Source organism: Coffea arabica, chromosome 2c (assembly GCF_036785885.1).
Source record: "Coffea arabica cultivar ET-39 chromosome 2c, Coffea Arabica ET-39 HiFi, whole genome shotgun sequence".
NCBI lineage: Eukaryota > Viridiplantae > Streptophyta > Magnoliopsida > Gentianales > Rubiaceae > Coffea > Coffea arabica.
The window spans coordinates 57354797-57375622 of record NC_092312.1 but is presented as its reverse complement, the minus strand read 5'-3'; the positions used below and the strand labels follow the sequence as shown (position 1 = coordinate 57375622).

The 20826-nt window shown below is 36.0% G+C and overlaps 1 long non-coding RNA gene across 1 annotated transcript; it reads left to right on the top strand.

Annotated features, from left to right (window-relative positions):
• The first annotated feature begins 3595 nt into the window (after positions 1–3595).
• LOC113724418 (uncharacterized) lies at positions 3596–4737 on the top strand. Its single transcript, XR_011839896.1, has 2 exons — positions 3596–3689; positions 4670–4737. It is a non-coding gene; the product is annotated as an uncharacterized lncRNA (long non-coding RNA).
• The last annotated feature ends 16089 nt before the right edge of the window (positions 4738–20826 follow it).

Below are 20826 nucleotides of genomic sequence, written 5' to 3'. Positions count from 1 at the left end.
TTACGTTAAATATATAAATGTTTGTAAGTAAAATTCAAAAAGTGTTGCACTAATATTTTTATGAAAGGAAAACTGGTAGGTTTTGTATTTAACATAAATTAAATATGTGAAAGCAAAAAAAAAAAAGAAATTACCCATAAATCTATGTCTTGCAAATCTATACTAGTAAAATAGTTTCAAACAAAATTAAACATTAAAATAAATTGTAATTTATACACATTAAAATATCTGTAATTTATACACATTTTGCAACTACTACTTTGTGTTTTCTCTGTAATGAATTTTTTAACTATTGAGAACTTAAGTTTTGTTTTGCAAATCTATACTAGTACAATAGTTTTAAACAAAATTAAGCATTAAAATAAATGTTTGAAAAAGAACAAAAGTACATTTATCACTTGCAGTAATGTAACAAAATTTTCTCAACCATTATCAATATTTTCACAAAAGTATTAAAAACTAGCAATTGACAATATTAAAAACTAGCAATTTAATTAGTGACGACTTTTCTTGTCATTATAATCTTGAATAAATTAGTGATAACATTATGTTATCACTAAATTTTCTTTGATTTTGACTTAACAATAATGTATTATTAATAGCATTTGATTATTTTTAATGAAAGTCTGTTATAACCATAGAATTTGATTTTCATTATTTTCAATTAATGATGTACTTTAGTGCTGCAATTATAAAAAATTGCAGGGCTAAAATATTTGCAAATTATAAAAGTATATTTTCACTTATATGTAATTAACAAATTTTGCCACCTATATTGATGAAAATTTGTGTTTTTGTACTAAAAAATAAAGAATAATACTATAGCAATAAAATCTATGCTTCAAACCAAATTAAAAATAAAAAAAAGCATGATGATTGGTCTCAAATATTGGGAAAATGATTATTTTTATTGAAACTATGTTATAACCATATAATTTGAGTTTAATTATTTTCAATTACATGATGTTCTTTAGTGCTGCAATTATAAGAAATTAGTATAAAATATTAGCAAATTATAAAAGTACATTTTCAATTATATGAAATTAACAAATTTTGCCACCTATGTTGATGAAAATTTTTATTTTTTGCTAAAAAATAAAGAATAATACTATAGCATTAAAATCTATGGTTCAAACCATATTACAAATCCAGAAAAAAACATGATTTTTGGTATCAAATGGAGGGAAAATGAGTGAAGTCAAAATTTTGATCAAATCATAGTGAAAGTGCCGCGCAACAAAAACAATATCCAAAGCAAAGCAAAGACCAAAGTAGCGGAACACATTCTGAAAACAAAAGCAACGGAACACTTGGTCTAAGTTAAAGCAACGGAACACTTGAGCAACACAAACTTTCACCGAGCTGAAACAAACAAGCTTCTGCACTGAGTACAAAACAGAGCTTCCGCACGGCACCTGATACCTTCACCCACACAACAAATCCGTTCTCTGGCTTCTCACTAGCATCACCATGGCTGTCCAGCATTAAAGGGCAAGGTTTTCATTGGAAAGGTTAGTTTTTCTCTCTCCTATACATTTTCCCCAATTTTTCCAAATCCCTAATATTCTACAATATTTTTTGCAAATTTCTGCCCAAAATCTTTTAGCTGTCGAGGAAGAAAAGGGGGACGTCGGCAGGGGAACGAAGGAAAAGACTAAAGTTTCATTTGGGGGCTGGTGATTGAGGAAGTGAAACCAGAAACAGAGAAAGGTCTTGGCTTAGAGGGGACACAAAGAAAATACAGAGCAACAGCCGCTCATCGGCCATCACAGCGCGCAATCTCCATAGCTGCCGTCACTCTGCTCTCATCCAATTTCCGCCGCCTCCAAGTTCCGCCGCGGCACCTCCATTTCGTGCGCCGCCTAGCTCTTCCCTTCCCGCACGGCCTTTATCTCTCACTGTCGCTCCTCGATTTCATGTTGCCACCCACCACTGGCGCCCAGCTCCAGCGCGGCTACCATGGCTGCTACAGCCGCCTGATCATTCGCACCTTCCTTCGACCATCACCATCGCCTGCAGACTTCGCCAAGCAAACGCTGTAAGCCGTCTGCCTTCTTTGAATTTTAGTTTTCCATTTTTAGTATGAACATTGAAAAGTCTCAAAGCATGTTTGCCGTGCGTTTGTTCAGTGCCAACTTCATGTTGATTGCTAACGATTTTAGATTGTATGCTGTTGTATGTTGTTTGGACTGAAATCTCTTGTGTTTTGACAAATTTTGGGGGGCTAATTACAGTCCCAATTGAGCAAAAATTGCTGGATCCTTCTATGCCCATGTATTGTTTGTTAAAATGCCCGAGTGAAGGTCTAAATAGAAGATTGATGCCTAATCTGCTTGGGGAAGACGATCGTTTGCTTAAATTTGCAATTCCGGTCATTCCATTTTCTTTTTTTGTAATTTAGTCCCAGAGTTCCTGAACTTTGTAATTCGACCCTAAAACATCCATAATTCATTCAGTTAAGTCCCTATTTGGTTGCATTTGAACCCCTCTTGCCATCAATTCCAGAGACAAGCACTCTCGCACCCCGTATTAAGCCATCATGGATTGCATTTGCTGGTAGCGAAAGACTGATTCGTGAGGCTGCAAAGAACCAACTAGATGTTAATGTTGAAAGAACTATCTTTGATGTCAAGAGACTTATTGGATGAAAGTAAGGCACACTTGTGTATTTATCATTTTGCTGGAACATTTTGGTGTGTATACATATGCTCACTGAAGTCTTAACTATTTTATAACAGGCTTGAGACTAATGAAGTTTAGAGGGATATGAAGCTCGTTCCTTGTAAGATTGTGAACAAGGATGGAAAACCTTATATCTAGGTGAAAATTAAGGATAGTAAGGTTAAAGTCTTTAGTCTTGAGGAAATTAGTGTAATGGTTTTAACTAAGATGAAAGAAGCAGCTGAAGCTTTCCTTGCAAAGAAAATTAAGGATGCTGTGGTAACTGTTCCCAGTATAGTTCAATTTCTAGAGTTACTCGTTGAATCATATTTTACTTCAATGATGCCCAGAGGCAGGCAACAAAGAATGCAGGTATTATTGCTGGGCTGAATGTTGCTAGGACTATCAATGAACCCAGAGCAGCAGCAGTTGCCTATCTAACTACGAATTAAAAAAGTTTATCTAACTACACTAATTAACTGTTGATTTTGCAAAATATTGAACAATGATTAAAGCAACCAATTTCTTGTATAAGTTTTATTAGTTACATTTCTTATAAAAAGCTTTCATATGGTTCTAATTGCTCTGTTTTATTGTAGGCAAAGGCTTTCATCAAAGGATTATAGAATATTTCATCAATTTGATTAACAAGAGACATGGAAAGAACATCAGCAACCACAATAGACCACTTGGAAAATTGAGGGAAGCTGAACGTGCCAAAAGAGCTTTAAGTAGCCAGCAGCAAGTTAGGACTCATGCTTGATTTGACGAGTTGAACAATGACCTCTTTAGCAAAAACATGGGACTTGTCAAGAAGGCTATGGGGGATGCTGGTTTGGAGAACCACCAGATGCATGAAATTGTTCTTGTTAATGGGGCTACCAGGATCCCAAAAGTCCAATAACTTCTTAAGGACTACTTTGATAGAAAGGAACCCAACAAGAGTGTAAAACCAGATGAAGCAGTGGCTTATGGGGGTGGTGTTCAAGGAGGTATTCTAAGCCGGAAAGGTGGTGATGAAAGCAAAGGTACTTTTTAAAATTTTTAATGGACATGTAAAACTTGATATTTTGCAAACTTAAGATGCAACTTGATTGTCTCAAGAAAGTTGAAACTGTTGGTATTGAAACTGTTGCTGTGGTAATGACCAAGTGATTGGTACTTGTGAATTTATTTTGCTGCTTCATAATTCATGAATTCATTCCTTGTGAACCCAGAACACAAAAAAAATTTGCATGTGACCAAGTTGTAGCAATATCTTGCTACATCCATTAACTGTTACTGCAGTAATGACCAAGTGATTGGTACTTGTGAATTTATTTCATTGTCATCTGAGTTGTTGTTACATGTTAATGGAAGGTATTTGAACGTCAAAGGAGCCTCTTTCTTTTGAATCATCTATACTAAATTACTGCTGTATATGTAAATATCATGCTTTCCTTTTTCTTGTGAATCATCATTACTGCATTGGCTGTATCCTTTGTATTAGTACATGACTACACTTTGAACTAATATATTTTTGACTAATACTCCTTTTCACTCCCAGCCCAAGTTCACGATACACACCACATCACTCTTTTCATCATCTAAAATATTAAAAATATTACAATAACAAATACAACCTTACTAACAGGTCTAAAGTTCCCACGCCTTGCGTGGGAAGCAATCACCTAGTTTTAATATATAAACAACCAAAAGCATAAACATTAAACAATAATTACTGTGGGAGTCCAATTTAATTGTTCAATAAGTTGAGCTATTTAAAGAAGAAGAAAGAAAAATAAAAAAAAACTGTTTTAGAGAGCTCTTTAGTTGAGCTTATGCAGTGTTGTATTTGTATAGATTGGACTGTGATTTCTAACTTCTTGCTAGTGTTGTAATATGTGGGCCCAAATTATATGAGGTTCTTAATGAATTGTAATTTTTGTCTTAATAATCTAAGTCTCATTACTTGTTCTTTATTATTGTACTCCTCCCCTTACCTACTTCTTTTACTCCTTTATGACAGATAAATGCTATTCATACTAGCTTTTGGAAGATATCTATGGTTATGGTTGAAGAATGTTGAAGACAAAATTGCCTTTTGCTCATGGAGTGGTTCATTTAGATGTTCTTCAATTTCTTAAACTGTGATTGCTTTTGTAAATGTACCTTATGTACAAGTGATATTTTGGACAAATGTTATTTTTATAGGCATTAGTTGGGCAATGTACACTTGAATTTGGCATTTGAGAATGCTATATTATTACCATGTAATCTAATGCAAATACTTTTGGTTATCAATCGTTCATGTTTATTTGTATGGTTTGTTTAAAATCAATGATTTAGCAATGATTACAGGCCAAATTATGACTATTAAGCTATTGAGAAATTATCTAATGACAAAAAAAAGTTGTCACAAAATAGAAAATAAAAACTCATTGTCACAATAGAGACTGTCACTAAATCTAAGCTACATTTGTGACGACAATTGTTGTCAGTAAAATAGTTATATACAATGGCTTTCGGTGCTTTTTAGTGACGACCTTAAGTAGAGTATTTTTGACAAAAGGTCAATTCGTCAATAAAACACTTCCGGATTGTTGTCACTAATGACAACTATTTAGTGATGACATTTCAGGTCGTCACTAAATAGTTGTCATTAGTGACGACAATCTGGAAGTGTTTTATTGACGACTTGATCTTTTGTCAAAAATGCTCTACTTAAAGTTGTTACTAATGAGAACTATTTAGTGACGACATTTTAGGTCGTCACTGTTTACTTTTACCGACGGGGATTTAGTGACGACTTTGTGACGATCAAAAAGTCGTCAATAAAAGGTATTTGTGACGATTTTTGTATGTTCTGTGATGACTTTGTGTTGTCACTGATGAACAATTTTCTTGTAGTGCAATGTCATGTATTAGTCCTAACTTCCTTCAAAATTCACGATACATGATCTTAACATATTCTCAAGAGTTTGAATGGTTCTTTCCGACTGTCCATCAGTTTGAGGATGATATGTTATACTAAAATTGAGCTTAATCTCTAAAGGTTCTTGTAACTTTTGTCAAAATCGAGATACAAATCGAGAATCTCTATCGGACACTATATTTACTGGTGTGACAGCCCCACCTTCCCCTAAGGCGTACCAAAGGGGTTAGCGGACTGCCTGCCCAACTCTCACCAGTACTACTAGCGTGGTTATGTACAGTCTAAAACGTTTCGGAAGGTATCAGCGCACTCAAACGAAGCAAAAATCATGAAACGAAAACGAAAAAAAACCGAAGCCGCACATGAACAGTGCCGGTCATGTCACAATCCGACCGGGATCGAATCGAATACAAGTAACTTCATATAATCCTTGAAATGGACTTATATAAACCAAATATAACACATGAACATGAGTACACACTTTTATAAACCACATTCGTATTTTTACAAATCAAAAGGAAACATTAGAATCCAAGTACAATTAGGGTTTCCAACCATTGAGGAGCTATACAAAACATTTAAACTAGCTCGACTCATGCTTCAAAATCATAGTTCCAAAAGTGGTTCCCTGTGAGGAAAGCAAGGATAATGGAATGGGGTGAGTTAAAAGCTCAATGAGGTACCAAAAATGTAAACAGTAGAACTCATGAAAATACACTTTTAAAGCACCTATTCACATCAAATACGACAAAGGAATGAACACCACAATGTAAAGGATACAGGCGGCTATCAAGAGCCAAATCCCCGTTGCAATACTTGATCCAGCCTTGTTGACCACTTTAACGCCAGTCCAGTAGATCCCCACTTTAACGCCAAAATCCCATTCACCAAACATACCCCTTATCGGGCCCGAACACCAAACAGGAACAGGAATGGTAATACTCGAGTATATCGAAAATCCAGAGTCTCCAATATCCATAGATTCCCAAGGAACATGCACCCATGGATTGTTAATTTCCTCGACCAAGCCCGTGCTGGCTCGATTCAATTAACTCCCCATGAGGTTGAGTTCAGATTTAATAGGAAGGTCGTTGGATGCACTTCCAAACGACATTATAACAGGCGCAGGTAACAGATTCAAGTATATACAGGAAACAAGTCACACAGGCCAGAGAGCGAGTGCGATAAAGTACACACTCGTCTCGTACAAAGTATAAATATGATTTTTTTGGAAGTGAAAAGAATACATTTAAACCAAAGGACATGAGTAAAATATTTGAAAAACTTATGCTCGCTCGTAAAACTTTGAAATATCCATTTGAGTCGAAAAAATAAAGAAAATGTATTTCTATTAGCCATAAATTTCATTTTTCAGGTGTACAAGATTCGACCAGATTCGAACTATATACCTCGATAAAAGAAGACGCAAATATTCTAGACGGTTCATATGGCATTCGCTCTCAAATCGTTACTTAATCCTCGAGGGTAAATTTGGGCAGTACGCCCTTTGTATTTACCTATTTTCCAGTCACTTATGGTTTCATTATTTTTCTCAATCAATCCCAAAGTCATACACAATATAAATTCATCACAACAGACGTTCAATAGGCTCAAAGTCATTCAAGGACAAGATTTAGCTAGGGAAATGACCGGAAATGAGTTTTAAGCTAAGAAACCAAAAAGGCAGATTCACTGCTACTTAGCGTATTGGACATAACCGAAACTACGCTTACTGGATTGAAGTGCACATTATATCATTTCGAAGCTAAGGCAGAGGGTTATAATTTTGATGAAGACTACTTAGTCCAGTTCTCACCCTAACAAGGTCAAATTTACCAAAACATCCCAAATTTTCCAGTTCGAAGCTCACTATGAAATGCAACAAGCAGTCCTGATTCATTCAATCATATCTCAGTACATATGACTCCAATTCAAGTGATTCCAAAGCCATCTGAAAGCTAAGATACCAATCTATAAATGTTAAGAAGACATCGACAACCAAATCAGTAGTATTCCCAGTCAAACTAACCAATTACCAAAGCTAATTATCAGTTTCGGACAGAAACAGGGCAGCATGGGTATTTCAGTCTTTTCACAGGCTACATTGCTCCGATTGGGTTGAAATTTTGCAGGCAACTATAAAACATCATTCTATACAACCTTCGTATTTTAACCTAAGGATAATTCGGCCTCTAACTAGGTCTAACAGTACCGGGCAGAATAGGGAAAAATTGAAACCCTAATCTGGAATTTTCCGCACAAACTGAAATTTTCCGCATCCAACTACAAGTAACATATAAAAGCCTCATTTTACACCATATCAAACCATTATACATGGCCAACCGCTAATGATCATATAAAATCAGAAAAATCCCCAATAAAATCTGAAATTTAACTAATTCTACCTCAAACCACAAAATCTTCCATAAAAACCCAAAAAAGTGATATATAAACCATCATTAACCCTTATTAGCATCTTACAACAACAAAATCAACATTTCTACTCAATTGCTACAAGTTTTTACAAAAGTTCAAGGCTGCTTTACCTTCCAAAGGTTGATTCACAAGGTTGCACTTCTAGAACCAAGTTCCTTAGCTTTCTTTTGCTCTAACTCTCAAGCTTGTTGGATGAGTTGCACACAACCAGATTTTCTTTCCTTGTTTCTCCTCTTATTTCCTCTCGGTTTTCCTTGCTTCTTTTCTTCCAAGAGCTGGCCGAATGTTTTCCTTGTTTGCTTGGCTTTGGTCTTTCTAAGAAGATTAATACTAAGTCACTTGGTCAAAGTCCAACTAACTTTTTGATTAGCCAATCACAATTAAGTTTAGGAATCTCATGGAACCTTTAGGAAGTCTAGTAATTTATGATTAACCAAAAGTCATACTATGGCCCAATTAGATTCACAATCCTACCAATTTACTCCAAAATTTACACTATGGCCCAATTGGCCGAATTTCTCTCACTTAACGCACTAGCGGGTTCCACGTCCTTAATACACTTCCAAATTAACCCGAACTTATACTAGAAAAATAATTTAAAAACTATATTTATGCATCAAAAATTTCTAGAAAATTTTCTAATAAAGAAAATGCAGACAAGGCGTGTAATTAAATAAAATAAAGCCTAGAAATTAGAAAATTTCAAGTTCTCACACTCTCTCCCCCTTAAAAGAATTTCGTCCTCGAAATTTCTTATCATCGCCTTCTCCAGGATACAAAACTTTTGTTACTTCCTTCTCACAATCAAATTGAGCACCGTACCTAGCTAACTAATCAGTATCCCTTCACTAGCCAAGCTCATTGAATTCTTTCGTATAGTTTTTTTTTCCTTCTCAAATTGAACGTCTTATACACCATTCTAGTGGTCAAACGGTGGAATACCAGAATCTTACCTTTCACGTCTTCAAACGAGTCAGGGGTTTGATGTTGCTCTAGGGCATACGCCCGAGCTGACACCTTTGGTCCATTCTTTTCCCCCTTTGACCGGTCAGAGTTGGTCGTGGTTGGCTGTTGGCTCCTACTCCCTTCTCGAGCTCGGCTTGGGTAGTTTGCGATTTGATGATCTGCGCTCCCACAACGTAGATATTTTCTTCCTTTCTTCCAACAGACCTCCTCTGTGTGATTTGGCTTCCCACAGTACCCGCAGGGACCACGGGAAGCGGAGACTGAGCCTCTCTGTGAGGCACCACTTGACATCCCTGGTAGTTGTACTCCCCCGTTGCCCCTACCAATCTTAGGAGGCATACCCTTATCCCCTTGCTCTGAGATACTTCCAGGAAATCCTCTTTTCTTAGTTTGGAAGTTTCTAACTTGTAACCTCGCGCTTTCAACTCGTTGAGCTTTCTCCACCGCATCACTAAAGGCATTGAGTTGGGCTACAGCCAAGTCCTTCTGAACCTTCACATTTAATTTTTGAACAAAACGCCTTATCCTCCTTTGCTCGGTTACGATTAGTTCGGGAGCGAACTTAGACAATCTAGTGAACAGGCTCTCATATTCGGCCACAGCTTGAGTTCCCTGCCGAACCCTAATGAATTCATCTTCTTTCTTTTCCTGAATCAGAGGTGGGAAATACTTTGTGTTGAACTCTCTCATGAAATTCACCCATGTCCTTGGGGTTTGTTCTCTTTCCCATTTGAGTCTTATAATATTCCACCATGAACGAGCTGCTCCCTCCAGTTGAAAGACAGCAAATGTGACCTGTCGCTCCTCCGTATAGTGTAATGCGGGAAAAATATCAATCATCTTCTCTAGTCACCTCTCGGCCACGTCAGGGTCGGGTCCTCCAAGAAATTTCGGTGGCGAGAACTTTTGAAATCGTTCAAGAGCTTTATCCTCACCCTCGGTATGATTACCAGGATTTTCCGGCTGAGTAATAGGATTTTGGCCTTGTTGTTCCACTACGTGAACCAAAACGTCGGTCATACGTTGGATAGCAGTAGCTAGCTGAATGTTAGGGTCCATTCCAGATTCAGGGTTGGGTTCAGGTATTGGTTCCCAATTTCCCCCTTCATTCAAGGGTTGCCTACGTCCACGGTCCCGGCCTCGTCCACTACGAGTTCCTTCCATTGGTTTAACTAATCTAGACTCGAGACGTGAATACAATATACAACTAACGAGGTCAGTCAATCAGATATATATCTAATATGTCCGAATCAATTCAAAACAAAACAAATATACATATAACACGACTATATCAAACAAATCACACAGTAACGGTCAGTCAGATACAAACAAAGGAAATTCTATGGAAGTAAGGGGGTCATTCAATAGTACATACTACGAACTAGACCAGGAGTACAAAAGCAACTAACAAAAAGCTCCGTCCCTAGGGTTCCATCCGTAATCTACAAGAAATCGCAATTTATCTCTTAGGCAGGGTTAAGCATTCACGCATCATATAAAATTCCATAGAATCAGAGGTCTCAGTCGCCAAGTCATTTCTAACCTAAGCTTTCATCCCATTTAGTATTCAGGTACAAGAATCCAAAATAAGAGAATTCACCACTCGAGTTGGCCAGTCCCAAGAGTAAATCATCTACATTTGAAATTCCTACCCGACATATGTATCAATAGTCTCCAAGCACCAAAATAATGTTTTAAAACCTATCATACACCATGAATCATAGCTTATGCTCGAAAGAGTAATTAGCCCCTTACACTTATTCACATGAGCGAGACCACAACACCACTTGGCCCCAAACTCACTCAGCGCTGAAACCACGCGAAGCGGCTCTGATACCAACTGTGACAGCCCCACCTTCCCCTAAGGCGTACCAAAGGGGTTAGCGGACTGTCTGCCCAACTCTCACCAGGACTACTAGCGTGGTTATGTACAGTCTAAAACGTTCCAGAAGGTATCAGCGCGCTCAAACGAAGCAAAAATCACGAAACGAAAACGAAAAAAAATCGATACCGCACATGAACAGTGCCGGTCATGTCACAATCCGACCGGGACCGATTCGAATACAAGTAACTTCATATAATCCTTGAAATGGACTTATACAAACCAAATATAACACATGAACATGAGTACACGCTTTTATAAACCACATTCGTATTTTTACAAATCAAAAGAGAACATTAGAATCCAAGTACAATTAGGGTTTCCAACCATTGAGGAGCTATACAAAATATTTAAACAAGCTCGACTCATGCTTCAAAATCATAGTTCCAAAAGTGGTTCCCTGTAAGGAAAACAAGGATAATGGAACGGGGTGAGCTAAAAGCTCAATGAGGTACCAAAAATGTAAACAGTAGAACTCATGAGAATACACTTTTAAAGCACCTATTCACATCAAATACGAGAAAGGAATGAACAGCATAATATAAAGGATACAGGTGGCTTTCAGGAACCAAATCCCCGTTGCAATTTGTTGACCCTCCATCAACGTTCAAATAAAGGAACCAGTCTAGTAGATCACCACTTTAATGCCAAAATCCCGTTCACCAAACATACCCTTTACCGGGCCCGAACGCCAAATAGGAACAGGAATGGTAATACTCGAGTATATCGAAAATCCAGAGTCTCCAATATCCATAGATTCCCAAGGAACAGGCACCCATGGATTGTCAATTTTCTCGACCAAGCCCGTGCTGGTTCGATTCAATTAACTCCCCATGAGGTTGAGCTCAGATTTAACAGGAAGGTCGTTGGATGCACTTCCAAACGACATTATAACAGGCGCAGGTAATAGATTCAAGTATATAAAGGAAACAAGTCACACAGGTCAGAGAGCGAGTGTGATAAAGTACACACTCGTCTCGTACAAAATAAACAGTCGAGAAAGACATTCAAATAGCAATTTGCAAGTACAGATAACCAGTTTAGCAATACATCAGGGGAGTGGTACACTCACCTATTAAGGCAAAATAATGCCCAAAATATCTTCCGGGTAACACTCTCAATCACCGATGAACCCTAAGGTTAATCAAGAGAAAATATTATAGTTCCTCTAGTAAAACTTAGGTGAATCGAAGACAATTCAAATACCACTAGTACAAAGTATAAATATGATTTTTTTTGGAAGTGAAAAGAGTACGTTTAAACCAAAGGACATGAGTAAAATATTTAAAAAACTTATGCTCGCTCGTAAAGCTTTGAAATATCCATTTGAGTCGAAAAAATGAAGAAAACGTATTTCTATTAGCTGTAAATTTCATTTTTCAGGTGTACAAGATTCGACCAGATTCGAACTTATATACCTCGATAAAAGAAGACGCAAATATTCTAGATGGTTCATATGGCATTCGCTCTCAAATCATTACTTAATCCTCGAGGGTAAATTTGGGCAGTACGCCTTTTGTATTTACCTATTTTCCAGCCACTTATGGCTTCATTATTTTCCTCAATCAATCCCAAAGTCATACACAATATAAATTCATCACAACAGCCATTCAATAGGCTCAAAGTCATTCAAGGACAAGATTTAGCTAGGGAAATGACCGGAAATGAGTTTTAAGCTAAGAAACTAAAAAGGCAGATTCACCGCTACTTAGCGTATCGGACATAACCGAAACTACACTTATTGGATTGAAGTACACATTATACCGTTTCGAAACGAAGGCAGAGGGCTATAACTTTGATGAAGACTACTTAGTCCAGTTCTCACCCTAACTAGGTCAAATTTACCAAAACAGCCCCAAATTTTCCAGTTTGAAGCTCACTATGAAATGCAACCAGCGGTCCTGATTCATTCAATCATATCTCAGCACATATGACTCCAATTCAAGTGATTCCAAAGCCATATGAAAGCTAAGATACTAGGCTATAAATGTTAAGAAGACATCAACAACCAAATCAGTAGTAGTCCCTGTCAAACGAACCAATTACCAAAGCTGATTATCAGTTTCGGACAGAAACAGGGCAACAGGGGTATTTCAGTCATTTTATAGGCTACATTCCTCCGATTGGGCTACAATTTTGCAGGCCACTATAAAACATCATTCTCTATAACTTTTATGTTTTAAACTAAGACTAATTTGGCATCTAACTAGGTCCAACAGTACCGGATAGAATGGGGCAAAATTGAAACCTAATCTGGAATTTTCCGCACAAACTGAAATTTTCCGCATCCAACTACAACTAACATATAAAAGCCTCATTTTACACCATATCAAACCATTATACATGGCCAACCACTAATGATCATATAAAATCAGAAAAATCCCCAATAAAATCTGAAATTTAACTAATTCTATCTCAAACCACAAAATCTTCCATAAAAACCCACAAAAGTGATATATAAACCATCATTAACACTTATTAGCATCTTACAACAACAAAATCAACATTTCTACTCAATTGCTGTAAGCTTTTACAAAAGTTCAAGGCTGCTTTACCTTTCAAAGGTTGGTTCACAAGGTTGCACTTCAAGAACCAAGTTCCTTAGCTTTCTTCTGCTCTAACTCTCAAGCTTGTTGGATGAGTTGCACACAACCAGGTTTTCTTTCCTTGTTTCTCCTCTTATTTCCTCTCGGTTTTCCTTGCTTCTTTTCTTCCTAGAGCTAGCCGAATGTTTTCCTTGTTTGCTTGGCTTTGGTCTTGCTAAGAAGATTAATACTAAGTCACTTGGTCAAAGTCTAACTAACTTTTTGATTAGCCAATCACAATTAAGCTTAGGAATCTCATGGAACCTTTAGGAAGTCTAGCAATTTATGATTAACCAAAAGTCACACTATGGCCCAATTAGATTTACAATCCTACCAATTTACTTCAAAATTTACACTATGGCCCAATTGGCCAAATTTCTCTCACTTAACGCACTAGCGGGTCCCACGCCCTTAATACACTTCCAAATTAACCTGAACTAACTTATACTAGAAAAATAATTTAAAAACTGTATTTATACATAAAAAATTTCTAGAAAATTTTCCTAATAAAGAAAATGCAGACAAGGCGTGCAATTAAATAAAATAAAGCCTAGAAATTAGAAAATTTCAGGTTCTCACAACTGGTACCCCATGCAATCTCACAATTTCATCCACATAGAGTTTAGCAAGTTTTTTTGAAGAATATTTCATATTAACTGGCAAAAAATGTACCGACTTAGTCAATTTGTCCACTATCATTCAAACCACATCATGACCTCCGTAAGTTCGCGGCTAACCTAACACGAAATCTATAGTAATATGCTCCAATTTTCACTCAGGTATTTTCAAAGGTTGCAGCAATCTTGATAATTTCTGATGTTCAGCTTTTATTTGCAAGACATGTTTGGATAAATTGAGTAATCTCTAATTTCTTGTAATCCCACCATTATAGTCTTTTGAGATCTTGGTACATCTTGCCACTATCAGGATGCACAGTATACCTAGAACGGTGAGTCTCTTCTATGATTTTCTTTTTCAATTCTTCATCCCTTGGCGCTACAATTCGGTTTCGAAATCTTAAAATTCCATTAGAACCTAGATTGAAATCGGGCAGTTCTCCCTTTTGTATATTTTCTAGCCATCTTAGTACCGTTGGTTCATTTTTTTTAATCTTTTTAATACAGTCCAACAATGTCGATTTCACTATAATATTTTCAAAGATAACTTTTTATTGTTCAAGGCGAGAATTCCATTCACAAATATTGTCTAACAGGTTCCATTCTTTTGCCATTAAACCTGCTAGTTGACCCTTTCGACTTAAGCCATCCGCTAGTACGTTGGCCTTTTCAGGATGGTAATTGATGCTACATTCATAATTTTTTAAAAAATCCATCCACCGACACAGCCTCAATTTTAATTCTTTCTAAGAGAACAGATATTTAAGATTTTTATGGTCCGTATATATTTCAAAAATTATCCCATACAAGTAATGCCGCCATTTATTCAAAACAAACACAATAGTTGTGACTTTTAAATCATGGGTCGAATAATTTTGCTTATGAGGTTTTAACTTCCGAGAAACATAGGCAATTATATTCCTATTTTGCATTAAAACGCACTCCAAACCTTCTCTCGAAACATTTGTATATACCATATAACTATCCTTCCCATTTGGTAGAGCTAACATTGGTGCCATGGTTAATCGCTTCTTAAACTCATGAAAATTGGTTTCACACCTAATGTCCTAAATAAATTTACTCTATTTCTTCGTCAAATCCGTTAGAGACCCTGTAATTCTGGAGAAATCCTTTATAAACCGATAGTAATATCCCATTAAGCCCACGAAACTACGAACTTTAATAGGATTCTCCGACTGTTTCCACTTGACAATAAGTTCTATTTCAATCGGATCCACAGTGAGTCCATCTTTTGAAATTATATAATCTAGAAACGATATTTTCTCCAACCAAAACTCATACTTACTAAATTTGTCGAACAATTGATGCTCTCTTAGCGTCTGCAATATTATTATCAAATGTCGTTCATGTTCCTAATAGTCTTTGAATAAATCAAGATATCATCAATGAATACCATGACAAATTGGTCCAAATAGAGTTTAAACATCTGATGCATTAAATCCATGAATGATGTCGGAGCATTAGTTAACCCAAAAGGCATCAATGCAAACTCATAATACCCATATCGAGTGTTAAAAGCGGTTTTTGGCACATTCTCCTTCTTAATTCTTAATTGATAATATCCTTGATTTAGATCCAACTTAGAGAACATCACAACCCTTGTAATTGGTCAAATAACTCGTCAATGTGGAGTAAAGGATATTTATTCTTAATGATCACTGCATTTAAACCCCGATAATAGATACACAATCACAAACTCCCGTCCTTCTTCTTAACAAAGAGCATTGGAGGATCCCAAGGTGATTCACTTTTCTGTATAAATCATTGCTCTAACAGATCTTGCAATTGCAGTTTCAATTTCTTAAGTTCGGCAAGTGCCATCCGATAAGGAGTTTTCAAAATAGGTGTAGTTCCAAATACTAAATCAATCTTAAATTTTATCTCTTTCAGGAGGCAATAACACTAGTTCATTAGAGACAGTATCGTGATACTCATTTATCTCCGACGTATTCTCCAATTTAATCTTATCTCTCGGGATGTTGACAGAAAGGTTAGATATCCCTGTACCCTCTTACTCAATAATTTCCTAGTCTGAATTTTCAAAATAAAGGTAGATGAGGCTAAGGTACCCCTTACTTCTAGTTTTAAAGTCGTTTTGTCTGATATGCAAAATTAAACCACTTTTGTTCTGCAATCTAACCGAGCATGATACCAGATCAACCAATCCATTCCTATCATGACGTCATACCCCTTGATGGCTAGATTTATAAGATCTACTACCACTTTTTGCTCACTAATCCCAATTTCACAATTTCTATACACCTCATTAGCAAGCAAATATTGATCACTTGTAGGTGTCCTCACTTCTAAGTCATATAGTAGTCTCTCAACTTTCATATCAATCCCATACACAAAATTAGGATTTACAAAAAAATGAGTTGCAATAGAGTCTATCAAAATCTTAGTCAGACAATAGAAGACAGGCACTTGGTGTTGATCTAAGATGTATACCCTGACCGGCACTCTCGGCTTGTTCCCTCCTACATTTGTCTGTCGAGGGTTCAACCTGTCCAATCGAGAGGCATTACCTCCATCCAGGTGTGGATTGATGAGCGTGAGGTATACGTATATAATTGATTCATCAACATCCAGGTTTTATATTTATAACATCCTAAATACCCCACACGTGATTTTTCTGTAAGTATACAGGCTGTGAGCGAGTATAGGGTATTAAGGGTCGAACCCACTAGAAAGGTTTTCAATTGCCGATGATTTTTGAACTCCTTTATTATCTAGACTACCATAAACATAAAAGTAATGAAAATAACATTAGAAAGCTCATAGAGATATGAAATTCCTTACTACTCTTGCAAATGAGATTATCGGTTAGGTGAATGGTATTATCTTAGCTAGTTATGGCGTGATTTTCTATTGTATGTGCAACCTACTCTTGTAGTAAATCAATTATACTTGTAACTAAATCATGCCTACTCTCGTGATTATGAAATTAATTACAGGCTCATTTCTTTTATGAAATTACATGAAACAAGTCACTAAAGCCACAAAGGTGCTTCTTACTCTCGTGAGTGAACTCCGTAGATTTATCACTTTCTTGAACTAATGTTAAATTTCAATTCTCATTGTAAACTTAACACCTTTAGATAATCATAATTAATGGCCGGTTAATCATGATTAGAAAAGCAAAAGTGATAAACAACTTGCTCAAAATAATATCATCAAACAACCAAGTAAATATCACAAACAAGATATAGAAAGTTCATCCATACTCTAGGCATAAACTTTAGCAAAACATAAAAATAAGATCCAAACTTGTATTATAGTTAAACATGAACTTAAATACAAAAGAAAAAGTGATAGGAGAGATGTCACTCTTGTCACATGAGGTTCAAACTCTCCATCTTTGCTCCTCAATTTTCATCCTGTTGACCTTGGTCCCTATTGTTTTATGTTTACAAAACAAATGGATGATACTAATATCTCTTCAAGATATACTTTCAGTTATGAAGTTATTTGATTCCATGAACAAGTGCAATTGAAAGAAGACAAAGGTTGCTGAAAGCTGTCGGATGCTTGTGATAACAGTACCGGATGTCCGATAATCATTGCACAACTTCGGACGCATGCTTCGGACGTCCGATAGGATCCTTCGAAGTCGACGAAACCATCGGACGCTGAATATGTCTCCACCGGACGTCCGATAGAACAAGATGATTTCTCAAATCTCTTTGTTTGTTGTTGGACGCACAAGGAGCTTGCACCGGATGTCCGATAGAATTGAAGAAAATTTCTCAAACTCACTACCTACTGTCGGACGGAAAAAAATAAGAGTACCGGACGTCCGACACTCCAACGGCTAGTTGACTCTTCAGCTACTTTCTATCCGTTGGAAGTATTAATGAGGCACTTTCTTGATCCTATATAAATAATGGTTGGTCAGATAGTTCAAATAACTTTGACACGCTGAGGATATAAAAAATCTAGAGTGATTTTAGTGAGAAAATACTCTTCAAAGAAGGTTTGTAGTCTTAGTGGTGTGAGGTTCATTGTAAGCTTTTCATTTGTGAGTGAATACTTCATCAGTGTAACTCTGCGAGAATTGTCCTGAGAGATAGTAAAACGTCCTAACTTGACCGAATGGAGTTCGGGGTAAGGAGGAGGTGAACTTTTCTTTGTATACAAGAGTGATTGTAATTCATCAATTTGAAGAAATTTGTTTGAATTAATCTACAAGCTCAAGAGGAGTTGGGTAGTTAATTGGTTTGCAATTCTTTCCTTTTTATTTACTTTTTGTTACGTTTATGATGTTTACATTGTTTATCTCTTCCACTTGGTTGTCTTCGATCCTTACAATTGGTATCAGAGCTTGGTCTTCTTGAGATTAACCTCAATCAGCTTAGGAGTAAAAATGACAACCAATAATGCTATATTTTTTGAAGGATATTCTGTCATTAGACCACCTATATTTAATGGGTCAAATTATGTGTGTTGGAAAGAAAGAATGATTATCTTTTTGCAATCTATTGATATTGAATTGTGGTTTATTATTAGTAAAAATCCAAATGATGTCTCTTTTATAGATGAAAATACTCATAGATCTAAATCAAAAACAAGAAGTGAACTGACTGCTGTGGATAGAGCTCATCTCACCTTAAATGCAAAAGCCATGAATGTGTTATATTGTGCTTTAGACTCAAATGAATCTATTAGAGTCAAGGGTTGCAAGTTAGCTAAAAAAATTTGGGATAAATTGAAAGAAATTCATGAAGGTATTGAGAATGTTAGAGAACAGAAAAAATCTATCCTGATTACTAAATATGAGTTGTTTAAGATGGAATCTCATGAAAATATTGATCAAATGTATTGTAGATTCAATGATTTTATTAAAAATTTAGAGGTTCTGAAAAAAGAATATACATTAGGAGAGAAAAACAGAAAAATCTTGAATGCTCTGTCTAAAGATTGAAAAAATAAAGTGATTGCTATTGAAGAGGCAAGAGATCTGAATTCCTTACCCATTGAATCTCTTATTAATTCTCTAACCTCTTATGAGCTGAAACTTAAGACTAAGGTGCAGGAGGAAGAAGATACAAAGGTGAGAAAAAGTATTGCTCTAAAAGCCTCACAAGATAAAGATGATTCAACCTCCTTAGATGAAGATGACATAGAAGGTGATGACAGTGATATTGCACTCATCACGAAAAGTTTCAAAAAAATACTCAACAAGAGGAGATTCAGAAAAGGTGGACCCAGCAATTCATTCCCAAATCAGTTCAACAACCTGAGAAACAAAGGGAAGTTAGAACTCAACAAAACTCAAACTGATAAGTGCTTTGAATGTGGCCAACTTGGACACTACGCAAGTGAGTGTCCAATGAAGAAGAGGAACAGTGAAAGAAAATCAAGATTCAACAACTTTTAATTCACATGGAATGAGTGCAACTCCGATGGTGAAATTGAAGAGGAAGAAGAATCTGCTCAATTGGTTTTTATGGCCATTGGAGATGATGAGGTAACAACTTCTAACTCTCAATTTGACAGTGATGATGAAACTGATGATGATCTTGAATCTTTCATTATAAAATTGCATGATAGTTTGAAAGAATCTTATACTAGAAATAAAGAATTAAAATATAAAATTAACTTTCTTCTTCAGGACAATGCACGTCTTTTTTAAGAAAACAAAAAACTGAAAACTGAAAGTGATTTCTTAAAAAAGAGTGAGATTGTTTTACACTTTGAGCTTGATAGAAAAACAAGACTTTGTGAAATGTTCAAAAAGAAACAAGGTGATTTGAAAAGAAGAATGGATAAATTAAATGATTTGGTCCAACATAAAAAATAAGACTATTTTCAAAGTAATAAATCAAAACCTCATTTTGGCACTTATAAGAAGAAGATAAATTCTACTGCAAATGAATTTACTATTTACAAGAGAAGACAAGTGAAATTTATTAAATCTGTTCATGTAAATAACTCTTTAGTTATGTGTAATTTTTGTTGTCAAAAAGGTCATATGAAAAGTGATTACTATGTGAGAAAAAAACATGATAAGAGGCATGAAATGCATGTGGATAGTTAGACATGATGCTAACTCTAACAAGTAGGAGATATTGATAAGATTGATGAGACTCTTGTTCATAATGCTTTTTTTTATTTTCTTTTGATGTTTCTGATATTTTGAACTGAGTTTTTCATGATATTTTTGAATATTATTGAAGTTTTATGATGACAAAAAAGGGGAGAAATAGATGCTATATGAAAGAGGGAGTTGTTCAAAGCTTATAAATTTTTTTTTATGCTATGAGTGAGGGGGAGTTTGCTCAATCTTTTTTTTTCTTTCATCCATTGTTTTGTCATCATCAAAAAGGGGAAGAATATTGACCTTGGTCCCTATTTTTTAATGTTTACGAAACAAATGGATGATACTAATATCTCTTCAAGAACTACTTTCAGTTATGAAGTTATTTGATTCCATGAACAAGTGCAATTGAAAGAAGACAAAGGTTGCTGAAAGTTGTCGGATGCTTGCGATGACAGTACCGAAGGTCCGATAATCATTGCACAACTTCGGACGCATGCTTCGGACATCCGATAGGATCCTTCGAAGTCGACGAAACCATCGGACGCTGAATATGTCTCCACCGGACGTCCAATAGAAACAAGATGATTTCTCAAATCTCTTTGTTTGCTGTCGGACGCACAAAGAGCTTGCACCGGATGTCCGATAGAATTGAAGAAAATTTCTCAAACTCACTGCCTACTATCGAATCCAAAAAACAGGAG